The following is a 20,646-nucleotide window of genomic DNA, read 5'->3' as shown; positions in this document are numbered from 1 at the left end:
CATACCGGCTGCCTGTTAATAGGCTTTTAAATAATAATTTCAGAAGAGGTTGTTTCATTATATTGGTTCTAGAAGTTTGTCGAATTATGAATGAAATGCCTGGGTGACGTTGAACAATTCACTGAGAAATTCAGATGAAAATAAAATGAATGAATTAAATGAAATTCTCAACTACTAATTTTATAAAGACTATTCGAAAATGACCGATAAGTGATGTGTTAATTACTGAAGTCGTTTCAATCCTTTGTACCTAGGAATCATAGAATGATAAAGATCGCAATAAATTAGCAGTTGATATTAAATTAAAGTACAAATAGCTTCAGTTACCATTATTTCTAATAAAGGACGATATCTGTACTACTTCGACAATTAATAGCGGGTTCAAAATACCAATGCATATTTACGAAGGATCAGATGTACATATTTATTAGCGGGTACCATACTAAGCTTAAGTAAAGCGACTGTCTGCTGAGCCTTTGAAATGTTTGCTAGAGATTCGTCACATTAGTAAAGGCTAGTTAGCGAGCGACGCGGTAAATCGGAGAAACGAGAGCAGAATGAGCGAGAAAAGGTAACAAATGTTTCGGAAACCGCCGGATTTATTTTCGACCGAGAGTTCCTGAAAAGTTAAGAAATCCGTTCCTCGGGGCGATAGATCTTTCGGTAGCAAACAATTCGGTGTAATATATTTTAAACGCGGTCCCATAATTTCCGTCGTGTGTCATATTTTATCCGGATATCCGGCCGGGCGAGCCTGTAGGAAACGTAAACGTTATTTTCCACGTGTCTAAGCAGCAACTTTATAAACGACACGCGAGCACGCTCGGCTGGTTGTACGGGAGATTGACGTTTCCCCGATAGTTGAAATCAATCGCACGGTACGTATTATTCTCCATGTGCATCCTGCCGCGAACAGAGCTGATAAACAGAGAGAAAACGGGAACGCCAAAGTTCGGGGCTGTACGCGGCCGAAACCGGACGGTTCTGACCGTGCGCGGACCGGGAACCGTGGACGAAGTGTAATTAACCGCCTTTCATTCGATTCTCCCGATATCTTACCGTCAATTTCCGGCGTGCAATCCGGAAACCGCAGCCAGCAGTTCGCCGATCGTACGGGGATTGTCTCGTCCGTGAAACGGACCGACAAATTACATCGATAAAGGGGCTGCACAAGCAGACCCGTAGTAATTAAGCCGATGGTGGGGGGTAGGAGGGGGTTGGACGGAGGGGTGGTGGTCGAATGGTAATCGGGCAACTTTACGAAATTGAATCACAAACTCGGATTAAAGTAGTCGTCCCGGGGACCCTGAATGTTTGAAAAGATTCCATCGCGGCAGAGAAAGGCGTTTTCGCGTCGTGGAAATGATTATCGTTCGTCGTCGAGTATTTGCCACACGATAACGAGCGAAACAACCGGGCGGGTCGGTGTGACAATAAAAAGTCGAAGATCGTCGAGATCCAAGGTAACCGAAAATTTTCCCGTGGATTTCGAGTGCGCGCCTCGAGTGGGCCGCCATTAAAAGTTTCACGACGATGCGTTTTATCGCGTCTCACCGACGAGATTTCGCCTCGGTCAATTATGGCGGCTCGGCACGCCGCGAGACTCCGCGGCGAGCTCTTCACGCTCTTTCTCTCTCTCTCTCTCTCTCTCTCTCTCTCTCTCTCTCTCTCTTGCCGTAATAAAGATATTTAAAAAATTATGCACTCTAAAGCGCTTTATGGCCGTTGCACCGCGCGACGTATGCATCGGGCGAGACCCTCCCTCCTCCGTGTCACCTTCCGCCAACCGCGACTCCATCTCGCTTTTTCACGAAAGAGAAAAGCCGCCGCGCCGTGCTACGACAGCCGACGGGCCTCCTGGCCGTCCCAACCCGTTCCCAGCATCCCCCTCGTTTTATAACCCGACGAGTTTAATACTCGCATCAAACTTTTAATTACCCGGCTCGTCTTACAAATTACTAACAGATGGGCCGACGTTTATACGCCGGCCCGTTCGCCCCGTAAAAAAATAACGCGTGGCGAAACAATACGATGTCTTCGGCGCCGCCTTCGATTTTCTCTTTTGTATTAACGTCTTCATTGTCACTTACATTTTCGAGATCGTCGCTGGCGAATTCAAGTACCAGCAACCTTAAAATAATTCAAAATGTAAGCTATTAATTTAATCCTTCGATGTGCGATTCTTTGTTGTTCTTTTACTGAACTTTGAATGAAAGGAACACTGCTGCAGTAATACGAAGTATCTGAGACCTTAATTTTTACACAACAGCTAAAAATATAGTACACTAAGTTTTAGGAGATCGTTGTAAAGAGGAAGCTTCAATCTTGGAATCTATGGTAGATTCAGTCATGAAAAAATTTTCTAATAATTTTAGAGACGTTTCAATCTCTAGTCATCTCGAGGAGAGACGTGTCTTAATTTTCCAGCTACCATAAAATAAATCGTGGTGCTAGGGGTTGATATTAATAAATACTAATATTTGCAGTTTCATTATAAGAAACCCTTTTGTGAAAAATAGAAAATTTTTCTCGTGTTTTTAATTTTACAAAGTGCCCCAGAAAATTTTGCATAGATATTTTAATTAATTCTGTGTATTTAAAATTTTTCAATGCTAATTTTCGAGTAACATGGAACAGACGGTTGGAGCAGACGTTCTTTATAAAATAGTGATAGAATAGAACGATTAAATCGAACACGGAGAGATCCTGACATAATTTAGATTCTGAATGAAACGAGATTGAAAGTTTTGAAGTATGCATACAACTGAAATTGCGAACGGTACCGGCTCCATTAAAGGATCGAGCTATAAAAATGTATCCGAGGTGGTTACTCGGCCTCTCGTGTAAAAACTGGAAAGATTGCCGTCGTTACAGCAGCATGAACCGACCGTTCGCGGAAGTTTCATTTTCGGCGGCGAACATTAAGCCGACTGCACTGCATACAAAAGTATATTGCGGGATACAACTTTTATACGCGGCCCAGACGATTCTCCTGCGGCGTTCCTGAAAATGTAACAGGTTGGACGGAACGGCAACCGGGCGCCCTTCATTCCCTTGAATAAAATCGCAATCGGCACGAAAATTGCCGCATAAAAAATACACGGCTCGCGATAAACATACTCTTGAATAATTGTGCTTGCATAAAAGAAAGAATATTAACCGGAACCTCCTTCTCGATTTCGTGAAACGAAGTCTCAAAGTCGCTTTCGACTTAGTATTTCCATTCCAACTGTGCTTGGAACTCGAATCAAATGGTAACGATATAGATAATCAATGACTTATGAAGTAAGTATTTTAACCATTTTTAACCATCGCGTCCACCATTTTTCTGCCATTTTTATCACATTTCTGGTCTAACCTAAGAAAGCGTTTAATCTTCGAAATACGTTTTTCCTCTATTTCAGTGTTAATCTTTGCGAAAATCATAATTCATAAAAAGGTCCACAGTCGAGTTATGACAGTATTGCCAATTAGAATAGAAACAGAAACATTCGAATCTGTCTGTATTCATAGAACATCGCAAAACCGGCGGCATTGCAGACTAAATCGCAGAACGAGCCTTCGCAGTCGTAAAATCAATGTCTCCTGGTTTCTCCGGGTTCGCAAAAACCTCGTTACTATCGCAGCTCGTTAAGTAAGGCCACGTAATTAAAGGCTTTCCATAACATCTCGAGTACACGGCCGGTTATGGCGTCGCAGGGCGCGAATCAGGCGAGTTTCGAGTAGAATTCCTGCAGCTCAGCGTTTCCGCGTCTCGGGGACACGTAGATCGGCCCGGCCGTCGAATTAACACCGGCGAACATTAATTGTTATCGTAAACGTGTTCGTCCACGGGCGAAGTTTCGTAGCATCGGAATAATTGCCGACGATGCATAAATCCTCTGATGCAATCGTCGCCGTGCCCGACGCGTCCCTGCGTGGCCTCGGCCTTGTTTTAGCTTCATTGCCTCTACCCTCTATCTGCATCGGAATTCCCCGTGGCGTTTCTAATTTATGACAAGTCCGCAACGTCCGGGGGGGGGGTCCTCCAGGAGAGTCGTCTGCGTCGAAGCTGTCCTGACTATCCGATCGTTGGCTATTCGACGGCCAGTAATAGTTTGCGGCATGATTCCCTGCCCGACCCGGCCGGGAATTGGCTTCTGTAGATCGTAGATCTATCGAGATCAGACCCGTTATTAGTCCTATCGTATCAAGCGAAACTGCCAGCTTTGTTCATCCGTTCAAGATCCTGATCTTACACGCCCGACTGATCGCAGCAGCCAAAAAGTACTGTGGCGAAGTGCATTCGACTCTACTGTTGAACTAATTGATTTTGATTATAACAAAATTCTGGAGAATTGCATTTGGTCCATCACATATCGATCTCTAACAGTTTTATTTAATTAATGTTTTATTAAAGTGCTTGAAAGTTGTTGGTGACACATGTTATAATGCTTGATTGAATTTTTATTTATTTGTACAATAGCGTTGCATATTTATGTCTGAAGCATGTTGGGATACTAAAGATTCGGATAATCGAGGTCCAACTGTATCTGCCTCATCTTCCGACCATAGTATTAAATCGTATTTTTATCTTTGTGATTTTTGATTTTTTATCGTTTTTGATTCGTTTGACGCACATTTGGTGCAACCACCGTTACGGATGCTGTTACAGAAAATAGATTAATATAGTTGCCGTATAGCAATTACCGTGTTAGCTTCGTTAAAGGAGTATCTGTAAGCAATATTCGCAGTGAATCGACCAATTAGGGATTTTATGATTGCTATTCGCAACATCTCCGAGGAGGTAGCACGGCTCAATTTAATTCTATGGAAATGCGTACATTCCATAGTATACAGTTGTCTAGTGCATGTGCATCTAACGTCGGTACCATTAATTCGTTTCCATGGCACGTACAGTAAACTCCAGTTTCACGACTATCGCCAGTATTCTAGCGATATCTTTCCCTGGGATGGTTATCGATGACCAATACGTGATGACACGCGGCTACTCGAAGCACAATATATTGCTGTTGAACGTTCCTTACGAAATTTGAGACTCGGAGGTACTATTGCCATTTATTGGAACAGTGAAAATAAAGTTTTATCAGCAGCAATGCGTTTTACTACTTCCAAATTAAACGCTTTTATTTCAAAATAATTGTTCTCTGCGATACCTTAGTTTCGTCCAGAAACATTGTCTCTATTCTTCTTCAATGAATCATATAATTATAACATTCCAATTTGCTTCACGTTTAAATAATTATTATTTAGTAGCTTAAATTCTTGATGTATTAAGCAATGAGCAGAAATTTCTAAATTTTTAATCGCTGATCACAGATCTCTGAATAATTGTAAATCATCTTTGATATTCGATTTTTGGTTTTATCAATATTCAGGTAAAATATTGTATTTTACAGCACAATTTGCATTTACACAATTTCTCTAAAAAGTTGTAGACCATTGTAGTATTCAATTTTTAGTTTTGTCATGGTACTGACAAAATGTTGTATTTCAGTCAGAAACCATATTTACATATATGCAATTTCTTCAGACCAAAATCTGTGCAACCAGTTCCGCCATTAAAAATACAGATGTGTCAGAATTTAAATGGATCTAGCCATCGACTGTCATGAAATCATCAATGGTGTCCGCCTCGCGTTAAATATTTCTTAACAGCTAAAGTAGGTACCAACAGAAGAAGTCGCACATAACCGTTTACTTCCGCTCTCGAGGCGTCTCCAGCTTCCAGTGGCGCACTATTTTCTATAACCTGTTGCTGAAGTGACGGCCAATAAAATTGGGGACATCATCCTCGCCATCATGAGCGTGCCGGGACAAGCCCCCATGAACCGTTCCGTTTTAGAAACCGTGAACTTGATCTCGCGCGGCTCGCGAATCTTTCTCGGCAGAGTGGTTTTAAGGGAGGAGGCGTGCGTGGCGAGGGCAAGACCTTTGCCTATCCTCTCCCTTATTTAGAGCACGTTGGCTCCGTCGGAGGCCCGTGAGGTAAATTGCATCCTCAATTTTTAATAAAGCCCTGAAGGGGCTAGGAGGCTTTGTTGAACGTCGGTATAAAGTGAACTTCGACGTCGGGCAAGTCAAGCAGCGCGAGGAGGCGCAACCCCCGAGCCCCGCGAGGAGGGAGGGGAGTCACGGGCGGCGGAAGGATAGAAAGGACCCGGGGGTTGGGCTCGAAGACGAAGAGGACAACGCCGAAGAAGGACGGAAGGTCCTTTCTTCGTTTCATTGTAAATGCCAAGCTCAAGACTTTCGCCACTGTGCCGACCCTGCCCACGTCGTCCACCTTTCCTGAAATATTGATTGCGGACGCCGTGGCATAACGATAGACTCGTCTAGAATATTCCTCCGAGCCCCGGCCTCCACTCTCTTATTTATTCCACATTCCTTGTCTTTACCTGCACGATACCTTTCCACCTATTCCTTCGCGCTGTCCAGGAAAAAGCTCTCCGCAAAAATTTAATCTTGAACCTACTGTTTTACTCTGGTTTATGGATTTCAAAGTGGAGACACGTTCTTCGCGTAAAAACGGCGACAGGGAGCTGCTGATTTGCTTGGAGGCACTGCGTCGCGTACAGGAATTTGCTAATGACGCGGCACCTGTCGATGACAGCTGCTTCAGGCTGCTATCCTACAGGGGGTTCCAAAAATGTTGCGCTTCCTTGAAATGGGTAATTCTTTAGGTCGTTTTAAGTAACTTTTCCTTTGCGGAAAGAAGTTATTAATGAAAAACACGAACCAATCGATATAAAATAACATTCCCATTTGACAGACTTTGTTTGAACGCCACTCGACACGACAAGGGGTTAATCTTTTGTGTTCTTATTTGAAATGGACGCGTAAGAATTCGCAGTCCGGTTATAGTCGGAGGCTGCAAATGAGATATTGTTGACGAAGCCACCGTTCTCGCAATTAAAATGCCGGACGATAATTGTCCCGGCGACCGGCAATTCGTCGCGAAAGGCAGATGCTATCGAAAATTAATTCACCCTCGCTGCGCGCGCGCGCGCGCCGTAAAAGTTAGGTATAAGCAATTAAAAGATCGGCCGTCCGGTTCCCATCGCGGGTATTCACCGTTAGCCCCGCTTATAATTATCGCGGCGTGAACGGTCGATAACGATTCTTGAGTTGAACCTCGCGGTCTCATTAACAATTATCTCCGATTGATACGCTTCTAACGAGCCCCCGCGATCGTGTTGCTCGTTAACACCGTGTATCGCTAACACGTTTAACGCGCACGCGGTGGAGAGGATAGACCATATCGGGTATCATTTTGCTCTATCATTCATTATATATTCCAGTGTATTAATAACCGAGGCGGAAGATGATATCTTCCCTGCGAGGAGACAAAACGGGCCCGTCCGGCCCGCGGTCCACGATCGATCGATCTTCCTGACGAATGAGCGGGATACAAGATCTGGAAACAGTGTCTGATGAATAAAAGAAAACGTCCGAAACTTTCGAAACGGACTGTGGTCCCTGCTCCTTGAAAAAATACTTTCGTTCCTTCGGAACTTCTCCTCTTTCGTGAAGTATGCGAATAAAATTCAGATAATGCCCGGTCGAAACTACTACAATTATGAATTCTTTCGACGTTATTTATACGAGAATATTTATTGCGCAGCTTTCTTATCAAACTACTTTTTAAAGCAGACTGGGCGTCTTGTTAAGATTTGTTACTGTTCTCTGATACGCCATTTTTCTACAGTAGATAGAACAGTATATTGAATTTAAATCATAACCGTTTGCGTACCATCTTAATATGCAAATAGTAGATTTATATAATAAATACTCTTTAAACAGAGCGAATAGTCATCATTAGACTAAGGATCTTTATCGAACATAAAAGTTGTTTGTATTAATTGCAAGATGTAGAAACCAACTAGAAATTTATATCTCTCTTTAGTGATTTTATTAAGCTGCATGATATGTGTCGATATTATTAAATTCTTGTAATTAGTTAACTGTTTGAAATCGCACCCACCAATTTTAAATAAAATCTGCAGTCTAATAATTATATAGTATTGGTACTAGGCTTATAAAACAGACTATTCTTCTTTTCCCTATATGAATGAAAATACAATTATGATATTTTCATACGATATAGATTATAACAGCAGTATGCTGTAAATATACACAGGAAAGGGTGACAAAAAGTTGTAGAAAAAATAAGCAATATATAATTTAATGAGGTTTCATTCTAGAGCGTAACTTTTCTCGAAACTTTCTTGAAATTATGAGAAGGCTTCTTGCCGATCCAATACATATTAATAGCCTGGCTTCCGTATAGAAATTTGCATGTCTCACTAGATTAAAAACAGTAATTATGAAGCCTTTGAAGCACAGAACCCTTTTCCAATAAACGTACTTCAATCTAATGCATTCTTATTTGAAACCATCACAGAGAGGAACACTAAAGTTATTTTAACACAAAACCAATCAAGTTTGAAGAATAACCGGTATATGTCGGCTTACAAAAGCGACGATATAGAGATGATAATGAAAAAGGCATGGAGATTACAGGGAAAAAGATATGTATCTATAACCAATTATTAAGTAAAAAATCTGAAACCGGTCATTTCACCGCTGGTGGTACGCTCACCGCCGAACCGTTAATTTTAATCACAAATTGTGCAGAAAATGGCAACCTCGGAGTCACTACACGTCGGTCCATTGGCCAAAGAAGCCCGACAAAACGTCGAAAAAGAAAGCAGCTGTCTGCTGCGCCAGCGGATCAGCTAACTGAAACATCTCTTGAATCGCTCCGAGCAGAAAACTGAAGGTCGCTTTCAAGCATCGAGCACTCGGGACACGGTCTTCTTAATTATACAGCTCTTACTTTCAATCAAACCGTCTCTCGGGCTTCCCAAGGAAAGCCCATCCTGCACTTGTCATTTCATCGCGAGGATCCCTGGTCCCCGGGAGGGACGGGTTAGTTCTTCGCGATCTTCTTATCGATCGCCGAGGCGCGGCGGGAAGCTCGGCCACGGTTCCGGAAGCGAGCCGCGTCGTTTTGACTGCGGCCGCGGAACTACCGGGAAAGTCTCGGGGAACGGATGATAATTAGGTACGAATATAAAACAGCGGAACACGTAAAGCTTCTTCGGGGAGATGGTCGCCGCGGGGGTGGACGCGAGGGGGGTTGATCCTTGTTTACGGGTCGCGCGTCATTGCGCCGAGGGTACTCCCACGAATACGCTTCCAATAAAACTGCCATTACGCCGATGGTTATTCGCGAAGTTCCCGTGGCATTGCAAAGTACACGCAGAACTTGTCCGCGGACGCCCTTATTGTTTCGTCGCCGGCTGTAAAATATCTCCGTCGCGCGTCGAACGGTTTCAAGTTCGTTCGCCTCTTCGACTTCTCCTCCGTTCGCGAAGAAGCGATGCTCCTTCGATTCTCGTCACGAGGCACCGAGGACTATGATGCTGTAGAATCGACAGGGTGGACCAGCCTTTCTCAATCTGCAGATTGTATTAAGCCTCATCCATCCTCTATGTTCATTAGACATTAGGTGGAACCAGTGTGGTCAGATGAGGGGAGGGAGCACGAATCGAGGGGAAAAAGTTACCCTCTCTCTCTCTCACGCGTCACGTGACTATGTGGTGGTGGAAGCACGGGCAATACCGTGGTAGAAGGGGAAGGTGGAGTGGGGGAAGAAGTCTTGATCTGGCGACACTGGCTGGAACCGTTCTCGTTGCAACCTCGTTTATTGCTCGGAATTAAAACTTGAGACTTATGAAAATGTTCAAAAAATGCTATAACATAAAAGTCGTTAGAGTTTAGTACGATTTGTATTTGTTTTGGATCTACTTCCATGAAAAATACGATTTTATTTCATTCCGTTTTCTTAAAATTTGTCTACAGAAATTGACAATTGCATAAACATCCGCAGTCTACTCGGAATCCTCGTGCGTTGCGTACTAGCGACTCCCACCATGATGTGTTCAAGGTTATGGAACCCGTGGTGGGGATTGCCATGGCTACGCAGAAACCGAAGAAGATTGACGCTACGAATTTACATAAGTGATTACCTAGATTTTTGCACGCATTCTCGGTGACAAACAGGTTCTTAAAAATCCGGTATTATAAATATTAGAGCCACAGTACCACTAAAAACGGATATATTGGATTGCATGACAGAAAGGTTGAGAAACGCTGCTGCAGACATCGCATCGTTACGAGTAGATTGCGGATCTTTATGCATTTGTAGCTCGTAAAAATTTTCGTAGACGGTAGAATCCGAAGTTCAATAGGATTTAATATACAGGGTTTAGTGATTTTCATCCCCGAAGTATTACTGAGGGGGATAAGAGTCAACTGAAATTTACTTTCTAGAAATTGACTGTAAAGATGGGTATTTGCGTAAACGACGCAGTTCAATTGTGGATTATCCATTAATACGGGGATAGATTTATTATCGTATGGAGTTATCTTATTAGATCGTTCTGATTCTCATACCGATACTAATTTTGCCAAGACAGGGTAACTTCATTACTATGAAGTTCTTCATTATAAAGTTACCGCAGAAGCGTGTTAGTGACTTAATGAAAGTATTCTTGCATGGTGTTCTCCACAGTATTCATGCTTTGAAATTTATTAGCAAAGTGCTGCTCTTTATGCACACTTAGCTACCGAGGATTACCAGAAAGAACAAAACAAGGATTTATCTTGTTTAATTTCTTTTTTGATAATTTATAATTTAATAATCTTTTTATTAACGCAATATTTAAATTATACAGAAATATTTTGCGCTAACCGGAATGGATGAAAGAGAGCAAAATATTTTCGAGTCTTGATGGGACCAGGAATATCTTGTTCCAATCATTTGGATCCACAATGATTGAGCCAATCATGTTCATCAATTGGACCAATCGTGTTCATTGATTTGTTAATTCAAACAGCTAAAAGTTGAGGTAAACACTTTTTGACGATACAAAAAAATGTATAATTTAGTATTTGTCATGCTAATGGTAAGGCGACATTTTATAAAATTTGATAAAAGCGGATAAGAATTTCTTGCTTTTTCGATTTGAATGATTAATCTTTGTTGTTTATCGCTGAGAAAGGGTTAATTTTGTTAAGTTTCCTCGAGGATTACGTCACGCAATCGTGGCTGTATATAGGTAATAAACTTGGGAGCAGAATATGCTGAGGATTTGGATGAGATGGTCACTAAAACGGGCGAATCAAGGGTTATTAAAGCACGGGAAATGTACATTCCCCTTGAAGGCTGAGATACTGGCTGCCTTAGCGGTATGTGATGAAGTAGAGTTGAGAAAGTTTGTTTAAACTACTTCATCTTGATGACACTTCTGCTTGATATACGGCAAAATGCGAGTGTGTTTGTTAGGACTCATGATCCACAAATCCAGATGTTCAAAAGTGTTAGGTTGTCCACAACTTCTTCTCATCCTACTTCTTGTCGAAATTCGCGGAAATAAATGTTAAACAAAATTAAGACACTGAAAAATGACAGAACGTTTTCGAACAGAATAGAAAACTTAGTATTTTTTCTTTTTTAATTAAGTTAAATATAACAAGAAGGCAACAAATAAGCAGTAGAATTGAGTAAGAAATACTCCTGCCAAAAATTAGCACTCAACGAAACAAGTTGTTTAATATGTGAAAATACAGTTCATTAAACGGCAGTTTGAAAATAACGAGCGCAGCAGTATAGCGCAGCAGCGTTTCACGCGCGCAATTAACGCGAGCCTTATATGCACTTGAAAAGAACTCGAAGGGGATCACGTGACGTCATTGTTGCAGCGAAATTTACGCCCATCGTTCACCCCCCGCTCGATAACACAGTTGTAATGTACTGCCAGGACGAGAATCGCTGGAAGAGTTTCACCGTGTAATCGAAGCTGAAGTTTAGTGGCACTAACTCGCTGCCGTCGAGCTGTAAGGAGCCAATTAATTTAACGAAGTGCGCCATTACCTTCCTCTTGGTGTCGGATAAGCAAAATCAAAGGCCCGAACTGCTCGGGAACTCGAGTTCTTTCTTTTCCCTTTTCTCCCTTGGCCAGCGCGAAGCCAGCATCACGCGACTCTTCGAATCAGAGCCGCAGTCGAACCAGGTATTTTTCAGATCGACGAGTGCCTATCGCACGTTCCCCAAGCGGATCCCTCCATTTTTTGTTTCGTGTTATCGAACACACGGACCAGAATCCCTTCGTCCTTTTATCGTCACAAGATGTCTGCTGTCTGGCTGCCTAATTAGACGCGATATACAAGGGAACAGGCTCCGCAGTATCAGCGTCCCTTATTCTTCTGATTACAATGTTGCGGCACTCCGCGAACTATACCTTCACAGGGAAGCTGCTCCCCCATTTATCAGATAATTTAGATCGATTTTTCAATGGATAAGTATTTTTATCTTTTTCTTTTTACCGGTAACCCTCCCAGTGCCTACTGCAATCAGTATAATAGATCAGGTAGAAAAAATATCTACTTACATTGACAACATTCGGATTTATTGTTGTTTTTCTATTACTTTTACTTGTGTTGTATCCGTATTACGAATAATGTAAAAATCATACTATTGGATTTGGGCACAAAGATTTGAAGAATATAGGTGTTATCCGTCCTCGAGTGATTTATTTCCCAAACCCAAAGATAATATTAAAATATAGAATCAAACGCTCGTTAAAAAAGTCAATATTTGCTACACAGACTCTTTCAAAACACGCGGAGGAAACCACGGATTAAACATTCAGTGTAAACGTAACATCTGGCTCTGTATACGCTGTTACGCTCGTCGTAAAATGATCCAGAGGATTTTATTAGATGGCAGGTCGTCTATGCTGGTTAGAATAACAGTGATTGCTGCGAGGCAGACGCGGCAACGAAAATATTATAGAAATGACTCGTTAACGCGTCGAACACCCTCGGAATCAATGTTGATTGAAATAAATATTTTCCAGCAGTCGATTGTTGAAATGAATCTATTAATCTCTGCTTTTCACGAGCTACTTTTACATTACAGTTATGAAGAATAAATTTCTTCTATAGAATAGAGGTTTTCTTCTTTCTATAGAATAAATTTCTTTATGCAAGCACACATTGTAACGAAAGCCGTAAAGGATTTAAACAAATACAGGCTTTCCACTTTTATGTAGACGTGGAGTTTAAAACTATTGATTCCGCTATTAACGATAGAAGTTTCCACGAAAATCATTACAGAATATCACTACGTACCCGAACACAGCATTCATTCGCCTCATCCCTTATTTGCTCGTTCCATCCTCTCCAACTTATTTCCAACGACTTTTCCGCAAGCAGCCCCTACGCCAGCCTTCATAATTGCGAGCCACAATATTTTCTCATTGTACCCCACTTTATTTGGATCGATACATACCGGTCATTATGAGCTTTTCCATAGCGTGGAGTGCGTGGCCGGGGTATTGAGACGCAGCCAGAGCATCGATACCGTAGCGATAAACGTCAATACGGATTATGGAAATTTATAATGAGAGAGACCCGTAATAATAAGTCTTGTTAGCCGCCGCCGTGCCGTGCCGTTTTCACGGGGCCACTAATGTCCCGTAATACCGCGACTGCACGTTGCACCGGGCAAGAAACCGTTCGGAAACGAAAAGTTTAAGGAGACCCCCGAACCCGGGGGATACGGGGAGAACGTATATTTTACTTAATTCGAGGATCACGGGTAACCGTGGCGCAGTTTTTCTGGCCGAAAGGGGCCGGAACACGAGGGGCCTCGTTAAGAATTTCATTCTTAAAATCAGCGGCGGCGGCGGCCACTTAGCGGCAGGTGGTCGACCGGCATCAAATCAGACGTGTTACGTTAACTGAATTTAAATTGTCGGGAGGGCCCCTGGGCACACCGTGGGATTATCATAATTTATGCGCCCTTGCGCCTTCGAATCAGCCGCGCGCCACTATACGGCCGGGCTCTTTATTATAAATCCAAATCGGCCGCATAATTCCACGAGATATAAACATCTCGCGGGAACTACGAGGGGGAAAATTAGATTACGTGCGATGAAAGATATCGCGGCTCACCGAAAAAACCCCGGCCGTTCAGCGCGATTCTGCATTATAAAAGAATCCTTAATGCACTGTAAAAATAATGTCTCGACGGGGATGAGCCCCGGGTGAAAGGGAACCGGAAACGGGTTAAGAGTTTTCGAAATTATCCAGTCACCTCGAAAGAACATATTCGTCATATATAAGTCACATAATTGCACACACTTTAAGTCAGAATAACTTTTTTATATATGCACCAAACGATTTCAGGTTTCCGGCAAGCTAGAAGGACTGGCTTACTAAATAATATGTAATGAAGATACATGTATACAATATTTTTTACACAATTTTAGTATCGCGTTACACGGAAGTATACTGTACTTTAATTAGCTGAACCAACATTAAACTACAAATAAACCGTGTACAGTCACTCGTGACAACATTTGGACACTTTTAAAAAGACGGTGAGATTTTCAGAATGTATTGACACAGATCTACAAAACGTATATGTATTTAAAATTTTCAGTATGAGCTCACATGTAAAAGCTGTAAAAAAACAACTTTTAGTATTTTCTTAGCTATTCCGACCAATTGCAATTATTCCAAAATTTCTTTTTCGCGCCATATAGTAAACTAATTGTTCAAACTTCTCGAAAAAATCCCAGTCGCATGGTCCAATATTAAAAATGTTATCTTCTAAAGAGTGTGTCAATTAACTCATTGAAACGATTAAGAAAAGAAATAAATGTCTATGTAGCTCCCGTATTTTGCAACATACCTATAATTTTATACTAAGTACCCACGATAAATAATTTGAACAATACAATCAATACACGGTACAATCAACCAATTCCAACAGTTACATCCACAATCCGAGCCTTAAGTAAAAAGTGTATTGACTCACCCTGCCACCGTTTTCAACTGGTTTTCGGGCCGAGCCGCATTCGTGAGTCACGATAGACAATGACTGTTAGCCGAACCGAGCCAAGGTCTGAATTAGCTCCACCCAGGTCTGGTGCACGCACAGGTGTCAGATTTACGATCGTCGGTCAGCGGGACACGCGTCGAACCGACCCAGTGCAACAATTAAGACAATTTGACCATCGCATTAGCGACTCCTCTAAACTGTGTTTCCGTGTCGAACAAACCTCCAGTTCCTAGTATACGTCTGAGCATCGGGCTCTCTCTGCCGAGCTACCTTAATATGCTTAGGAAGCCGCAGCAGCGCTCGGCTCGCCGGCAAAACAGTAATTTATCGGGTAAACACGGCCGTAAAACAACGCGGGGCCTGCAACGGCACACCGTGTCACCGTAAATACGGGTTCGCTGGAAACTTTGCCGTCGGATAGCTCTGAATACTTGAACGCCGTCGGTTCTTCACCGCTCGAACTTCCATAGGAATCGACGATCCAGGACGAGTAAGACAGAGCCAGAAGGGAAAAAAGCTAGACGAAGACAGAGGGAAACCAATAGACCGGTGATATATTCGTCCTCGAAGCGGGAACCGAGTCCCTGGAGCGATGAAAGTGGGTTGTTCCGCGGATGACAGCTCATTTTTTTCATTAAACAACCTCCATAACCGCAGGAGAATTAATTCCTGAGCTATTCTACCTGCTCCTACTGCCCGAAATTTTTCGTATCTTCCTCTTCATCCGAAATAAATGTTGAGATGTTAAGAAAATATTATATTAAAAATAAAACGCGACAACTGTCCCATAAGCTTTCCCCGATTAATCGCAAAATGCTGTGAAATAAAAATTTGTCCCCGTTACGGGATAGCTGTAAGAATTCATCGGAGCGCATGGTGACTATAAAACTTTCGGGCAGCGCAGTTTGAATCGCGCAATAAAACTTCCCGACAACAGCGCTGTCATCGATGAAAACCAACCAACAATGAAACGCCCATTCCGGGTGACCAATTACGGTCCGACCCGCGGTCGGTCTTCTTTTATCAAACACCCGGTAGCAGGGCCCGATCGTTCGAGTTTTCAATTCAGCGTCGATCAGCTATGTCCCCGCAAACAAGCCCGTCATCGTCCCTTTAACGATTTATTATCGTCGCGTCGTAGCGGCCAGCGCCTACTTACACGTCGTTAAGCTGCTTTCGGGGCCGCGCGTTGCAACGTCATCGTGATACAGCCGACACGATGCTCTCTTGCTTGCTTTCCTGTGCACCACGATTCTTCTGGAGGAGTTTCTGCGACTACCAGCTGTCGCTCCGAGCCGGGGAGCCGGCGCGGCGAGTTACTTAAAGTGTCACGAGTGCTTTTCCCAGGGACCGAGCAGATATGGAGAAAAATGATTGGATCCCGAATGGACCGCCACGATGAACATACACTTTCGGATTTTTCGAGAATCGGTATTTACCTTCTACTCCATCATTCTCTCTCGCCGAGCGTCAGTCATCTTACAAGCATTGTTTTCGTAGAATTACCGATCCCCTGGCCAGGGGAGCAATCGAATGGGAGATGGAAGAGAAAGCCTGCCAGGAAATGGCAGTTCATAGAAAACGTTAAAGGGAACCACTTGTTACCGTCGACCAGTCACGTTACCTGAAAAGCTCGCCTGGGAAGCTCGTCGTTGAAAACACAGTGTTCTGGCGTTCCTCGGTCGCCGTCTGGCGTGGATCATCGGCAGGGTGTCGACTGACTAATGAGGGTTAAGGTCGCGTCGCCTTTTTCGCCGTGAATCCCGCTCTCGAAACGGATCTTCGCACCTACGGTCTCGCGAGGATCCCCTTTGTGTTTCTTTTTCCGCTGGGCTCTGGTTCCCCTGCGCCGCGGGCAGTCTGCTCCACTCAAAATTGATTACCTTAATTTATGGAGCGGTTAATCTGAACACGCCGATTGCTCCGGGCCAGTCCGTGTGATTTATCTCCTTCGGCGAAATCGGCACCCTTCGATTGTTAATCCGACCCCGCGAAACCTCGCCCTGGAAAGGCTACGCCCGGGGACTGAGCAACCCTAATCATTTATTTAGGACGGTTTTTTAATTTCGAAAGCGGGAGATGCTGAATCCTGTCGGTTCTTGATGAACGCGGCCTTGATTAGACGAAATGGGTGTTGATCTGGGAAGCAGTGGAGTGAGGGAATTTCAAATTGTTGAAGAATTGCTGTAGGCGTGTGCAATATTATGAATTATAATGGTTACAATCTTCCGCCTTTTTGTACAATTGTTTATGTGCTAACGGTGTGTATGAATAACCAACTTTCATGCAAGTCCCATTTATTTCATTCGTATCAACTCAGCGTTATTAATAACAATTATTAGTTACTGGTTATACATTTTCCACTACACGCCTAGCATTAATTTTATGACAATCAGTTTTAATCTGTTTCCGTCGGAATTAGTTTGAGGTATAATAGGTTAAGAAAGAAAGGGGTGTTTATGTAAAAGTTATGCAGCGTCTTTAGCAAACTGAAAACAATTTCTCAATACCATACTTAATGGTTTGGTAGAACCATAATTTCCTGCGCATGTTTGCTAAGTTGGTATTTGATTGCTATGATTAGCGGAGATGGCTACTTCCATAAACCGTCTTTGTAGCCGTATTTAACCCTTATGTCAATAACCGGGTACTGACTTGCAACTAGTGTTTAACATACCCTTTGTTCTGGTTAGTAAATTGCAAAACCATTTAGGACCCCTACTATTTGAATAATTTCATATTGATTAAACTTTGCCGGCATGAAAATATAAATCAAACGTGCACGAAAACTCTAAAGCTTTAATAAAACGTCACAGAGAATTCTAACTGCAATCAACAATAAAAGCAAGATACGATGTTCAATCAAATTCAATATCGAACAATAGATTTTTTTCCATTTAAAATGAAACACGAAAATTGAAAATTTATTACTTCTAATAAATACTTCCCACCAGAGTGTTGTGTGTATAGCAGAGTATACTAGGACGAACTAATTGATTTTAGAGCCTCGCTCGTTACAGCATCTGTTCATTCTAGAATATATTGGAGTATGTATTTAGAGTTAATCCGTTCCATATCCATAGTCTAGGCACTAGAGCAAAGTTACCATCCTGTGCAACGATATATCAGCACAAAATTAATTGCAACGTAAAGAACATAACTGTGAACGTATCTTAAACTGAATTAATTTGCCTTCTTATTCATCGTAAAATCAAAATAATTTTATTTACGTACAGTGACTCATACATGTGGTCATACACAAACACGAAGTTTATTCATTTCAATTTTATTGGTTGTTCAATGTCTACACGTAATTAAAATCCTTAATCATAGAATTTTTTTCTTGGAACTTTACTCGAATGCGAGGTAACAATTTTACATAATAATATTATTTTTAAAAAACTAATAAAATTAACACTTTTGTGGGGAACTGAACATTTGTAAAACCTAGACAGTAGTCTTATCACTTGACTTGTATCACTTGTTTTATCACTTATAAAGTAATGCATATAGTATAAGGTGAACAACTGTTGTAATTTCCTCGAATATATTACCTGTATTTAATGATAGGGAAATTGTCAAAAAAGATGGTTTGATTTTGAGAGACAAATATTATGAAAAGCATACAATTTTTCTTTGGGTCATTAAATTTGTCTTAGCTTATTAATATGTAAAGAACAAGTGCGATATTTAAATGAAGTTGCGTTGTTCATTTTGTAAAGAAGGCAGGAGTCGCCGAGAATTGAATAATAGTTTGAATGAGTGTTCGCAGTCATATTTAAATTTTGTTGTAGCAGTCCTTACCGCCTTGTTAATAATTTGTAACTCGATAAGTGATCCCCTAGTGCTTTTAGCATTAGCACCGACGGATGTCGTTTCGGTTAGCCGATCGACAGTCGATCGGCTGGTTGTTTCCTCCTCGGTTCTGTTTTACGCCTGGTGTTTTACATGCATTAGCATCAACTTCAGGGTACGTACATATTAGAAGACGTCGTTAGTAGGTACACGGCCGTATGTATGTATACATACGGAGAGAACAGCTAACAGCGTACCTACATAGAATACCGCTGGGATTCATAAGCTGGGTCACGGAAAGGAGAGCCCGAGGGGTTGAATTTGGTGCGGCCGGCGGTTTAGGCGACTATGCCGGATATTCGTGTTGCTACGCGCGACTCCGACAACAATCTATTAGTCCCTATCGTTTAATCTCTTCGTGCTCGGTTTTTTGGTGCTGCTCGGTATGGCGATGATGGCGCGAGGAATGCGCCGCCAAAAATGCGGCAGTTCCGTTCGCTTTTAAAGCCTAAAGCCAGGCATTCGCGTGATACCGAAAGCCATAACCATACTGTGGAACCCTTCATAAAAGGAAATTTTTCTGGACGAATTTTTTAATACAAGCCTCAATCAAATTACCTCCTCTACTAACATTGCAATTAACAGATCGATCAGAACGACCTGATTTTCATTTCGCAATAACTGAATTGATTGGGGTACTCTTAGGGGAAATCATCCATTCCATTTATTCGTGCTTACTACAAAATTATATAAAACTTCAGAAAATTTATTTTTGTTATCTTTAAGAGTTTCGTTCCCTTTAATATTTTTAATCTTCAAGATTTGATCGAATGTTTATTGTGATTTTTTGTTCCAATTTCTTTCTTTTTTTATTTTGTTCTTATATATATTTCTGTACATTTGTATGTCCCTAGAACCGTCGTATTAAAATCTGTAGTTGTGACCTTTGCTGTCACGACAACGCGACACCTAATTTTCACGATGACAAACCTTGCAAATCGAATACCATGACGACGCGACTTCTGGCTATTACGACAACAAAGACGAGACTTTCTGTGCCATGACAGTAAATATTGCAATTCAATATTACAGAAAAATGTAACTTTATTATACATTGGAACGAGCACAATTTTATGGCGACAATAAATGACGTGTAGAAAAATTGTGCTACCGGGCCAGAATGCAACTCAATTAAATTGTTAGCAGCTTTGCAAACCACAATATTTAGATATCCCTTGTAAAAATTATCATAGAAGCGACGAGTGTACTCTTCATCGTATAATAAATATAATGCCAACCACAGCAGCCAGGAAAGTCGCATCAAGCTTTCGTTTTCCTTAAAAACAAGAAACAAAATTAACGCTCTGATTCTTGAAAGGGTCCCTTTGAAGTCTACGTAACCCGAAACCAGCCCGTCGAATGAATAAATCTTCAGCAACACACCCCCTGGCTTTTCTACCTATAAAACCCATCTCTCTTCAAAACCCCTAGGTGCGCGTATAAATCACAACAAAGACCAACGTCCACGGTCCCGTTAATTACTCTAATTACTCGCGAACAAAGGCACGGTCGAGTGTCCGTTTCAGCAACACGTATGCGCATACGTGTGTCGAACGGGCCTGGACGCTCGAGTCACGGAAGGAGTCCAGAAAACTCGAAGAGTCTGAATTCGAAAAGAAGATGAGAAGTGGGCAGATCTGGAAAACTGTTATGAAGAAACAAACCTCCAGAGCAAACAATTCTTCATAAATGTTTCAATCGGAACCTTCGTATAACATCTTTATACAGTTACTTTTCGAATCGTGTCAATTCGAAGTGATTTTTTTCAGGCGGAAGTGCTTAAGAGATTTAATTATTTAAGTGGACCGTGCACTTTTGAACAACTACGATTGTAGCCGCCCTTCCGAAGGCAATTTCAATGACCACAGTCATTC

This window comes from Halictus rubicundus, chromosome 9 (genome assembly GCF_050948215.1).
Source record: "Halictus rubicundus isolate RS-2024b chromosome 9, iyHalRubi1_principal, whole genome shotgun sequence".
Lineage (NCBI taxonomy): Eukaryota > Metazoa > Arthropoda > Insecta > Hymenoptera > Halictidae > Halictus > Halictus rubicundus.
This window is presented reverse-complemented; position numbering follows the sequence as displayed.